This window comes from Monopterus albus, unplaced genomic scaffold, assembly GCF_001952655.1.
Source record: "Monopterus albus unplaced genomic scaffold, M_albus_1.0 scaffold268.1, whole genome shotgun sequence".
Taxonomy (NCBI): Eukaryota; Metazoa; Chordata; class Actinopteri; order Synbranchiformes; family Synbranchidae; genus Monopterus; species Monopterus albus.
In genome coordinates, this window is record NW_018128148.1 from 18,658 (window position 1) to 22,241 (window position 3,584).

Here is a 3,584-nt window from a genome sequence, read left to right on the forward strand (position 1 = left end):
AAGAGTGTGGAACTCTCAAACTGGGACCAGATGGTAGGTGTGAAAGGTTGGAGTCAGAGGCTTACTTCATCAGGTAGGCCATGATGAGAGCAGGGGATCGACTCCTGCCGGCAATGCAGTGGACCAAAGTCCTTCCTGTGTGGTTCTTGTTGATCCTCTCAGCCACAGGGTCAAAGTACTGTCTCAGAGGGGCATGAGGTAAATCCTGGACAGGGATGTGGAGGACGTGCAGGCCGTCCAGCTGAGGGTAGGACACGTCCTCCAGTCCACTAGCATTAACAATGAGGGTGATGTTCCTACGGGTCAGGACACTGGGGTTCAGAGCCGAGTCTAGACCACTGAGGAACAGACCGGGAGACACCTGAGACACCGACATGACCACCTGGCACAACAGAAACATTGTTGGTTCATGTATGATTGTACTGAAACGTTTAAATAGTATTTCGAGTAAACAGATTTGACTGCATTTTGGTGTCTTTATTTACATTTTGGCTTGTTCTGTGCACTGCTATACCTCTACTCCAGACCTGCTGGTAGCGGACAACCGGGTCCAATGAGCTGTCTTTTACATACAGTATTATTAATCTATGGCAAAATGAGTATGTGTTTATTTCAAACAACAGTTGCTATATTTACAAGTATGTTACACACAAGGAATTTGTTTCCGGTACAGAACCGATGGCAGCCATCTGCGGCGCCAACTCAACCGATGGCTCTAACCATTGGGGGCAACGGGTGGGGGGTTCATTGTCTTGCCCAAGGACACTTCAACACGTGGACTGGGGGCACTGAGATTCCAACCTTCTGGGTTGGAGACGACTGCTCTACCCGCCGCACTACTGTCGCCTCCCCATATCATTTAAGTTATTTAGTTATGACCCAATCAAAGAAGTTGGGCCCCTGGCACAGCTTGACCCTGTCATGCCTTTTGGTGGACTGTCATTACACTTCATACAAATATATTCCCATTGGGATGATCAGTAATTACTTTGGTCATCCATTAAGGTTTCATCTAGATTTTCATCCAGCCCATATCAACATGCCCAGTAGTTATGACCAAATACCAGCTAAACCAATGACACTGCCATAGACCTCAGCTGTACTTTGTGTTTAGTGCTAAGTAGCAAATGTTAGCATGCTAGCACGCTACACTGGACCTGCTAAACATTACAGCTGCTTAGCATGTTAGCATTTCACAGAGCTGCTAGCTTGGCTTTAGCCTTGTGCTAAAGACACGCAGGGCTTGTTAAATTGTTTATATATCTAGCATATGTCTGTACATGTACTCTACGGAGGCCTGTACACTCATGGATTAGAAGGAGGCCAGAGAAGATTTGTGCAGACCCCTCACACCCTGGACACTGTTTGAACTCCTCCCCTGTGGGTGGTGCTACGGGTCACTGCGCACCAAGACTCCCAGACACGGGACAGTTTCTTCCTCCGGGCCGTCTATCTGACTAACACTTAACCCAAGAATGTGTAACAGTGCGCATGTTATGTCCTTGTGTAAAGCGCCGAATAGACAAGTCAACAATATAAGGCTGAGAGAACACAAAGAAAAGAAGACTGTGCAAACAAGAAAAATGAATGTGCATTAGAAATAAAATAAAGTACTTATAAATAGAGAAGTATATATACAGATACATGGTGATAAAGGTACAGAAAAACATAAATGCAGACAAAATAACATATCGTCAATATTTGAGATTGAAACCCCCCAAATTTCACTCATGTTTTCAGGGGGCTCCTGTTCGCACCATGCCTCTGGCCCCCAGCCATGCAGCCGCTTGGTAACGGGCTCAGCCTGTACTGGCCTAAAGGTGCCGGGTGCGGACACTTGTCATGTAATGGCTGCTTTTAATCTGCATTTCATGTTGAATTTGCATTCTAATGTTTTATCCATTCGTGTGCATTGTGTTAAGCACTTTGAATGTGGGTATAGAAATGAGAAATGTGCTGTATAAATAATCCTGCCTGGGTGCTTTCAGACTTTAATCGCGCTCAGATGCTCCGTAATGATTCTGTGATTCTGAGGGGATCAGTAGCTACAGATCCAATGGATCGGAGTTTTCGGGGACAGAGTGAGACATGTCAGGACACATTCACACCAACAGCAACTATGCATCACGAGACAGTGCGTCACAGACTGTGTCACTTCGGTTTCCAGTCCGGTAGTGACGGCAGGGTGCAGGTAAGACAGGCCCGTGTTCTCCTTGTATTTTAAAACCCGCTAACTAGTTTAACAGACAGTTAGTTAGTTAAAAGTACAAAGTGTCTGGTTTTAATTAAAGCTGTGATTTATTGTGGTCAAGAACCGCTCACGGGATTACGCCAAAACTCATTCTCTATTTGTACAGTTGAACGCTTCCTTGTGTACTGCGTCTCAGTTTTATCTTATCTTAAAAGTGTTGCCCCCGAGAAGTGTACTTCTTCAGTATCTGGGCTGTGGGGCAAACCTATTCACTGGTCCCCAACACGACGGATCTTAAGGATAATCACCTTTATTGGCCAAGTATGTTACACACAAGGAAGTTGTTTTTCGGTACAGAACCGATCGCAGCCACCTGGGGCGCCAACTCAACCAGTGGCTCTCACGGGGGGTTCAGTGTCCTGCCCAACGACACTTCGACTGTCGGCCTCCCCTTATTGAAAGAGCACAACACAGACGAATATAACCGAATGTTTTATGTAAGAGTTTCAGATTTGGTGTTAAGGCTGAATGCGCGAGTGGGTCCTAACAGTTCCTTAGAAAGCCGATCACAGAACCGGGCAACTCTGTGTCGTCATTAGTCAAGGAGATGACTTTTCTCTAACATTTTGAACGAGATTTGGTGAGAAGCTTTTATGCGTCAGCGCAGCCAGTATTAGGAAGCGGATTGAAGCGGGCGGGCAGGACAGAGGATTCTCACCTGTTTACTGCTGGTTTTAGCAAACACAAGAGGTTTTGGATGGAGACATAAATGACCAGTGGGCCAGCCAAAACATCCGGTCGTGATTTCAAAATAAAATACTTATTTGACCAACAAACATGGACATTGTCGTTGTTGCATGTTCAACTTCCCCATTCTTTTTGGTTAATACAGTGAGGAACAGAAGTATTTTAACACCCTGCGATTTTGCAAGTTCTCCCACTTAGAAATCATGGAGGGGTCTGAAATTCACATTGTAGGTCCATTCCCACTCTGAGAGACAGAATTTATTTGTCTTGCACTGCTGAACATAAGTATTTGAACACCTGAGAAACAGCAAGAATTCTGGCTATCAAAGACCTGTTACTGTGCCTTGAAAACGTCCACCTCTACTCCACTCAATCTAAATTAGTAGCACCTGTCTGAGCTCTTTAAAGACTGTCTGTAAGTCGGAGAACTTGCAAAATCGCAGGGTGTTCTAATACTTCTCTTCCTCACTATATAATCTCTGTCCTAGTGCACACATGAAAATGCAGAACCCCAAACCCTCCACAGGAGCTGAAGACACTGCAACAGCTCTGAACAAGAAAACCCTCATTCCAAAGGTCAGATACCATCCGAGCATCCAGACCCAGATTCCTGGAGGAGATGCAGGAACCAAAACCAATAAAACCA

General features: G+C 45.4%; 1 pseudogene; it reads right to left on the reverse strand.

The window, feature by feature from the left end:
- The window catches only part of LOC109972733 (dual specificity protein phosphatase 14-like), an 8,985-nt pseudogene extending 6,478 nt beyond the window's left edge, over positions 1–2,507 (reverse strand).
- Positions 2,508–3,584: the final 1,077 nt, after the last annotated feature.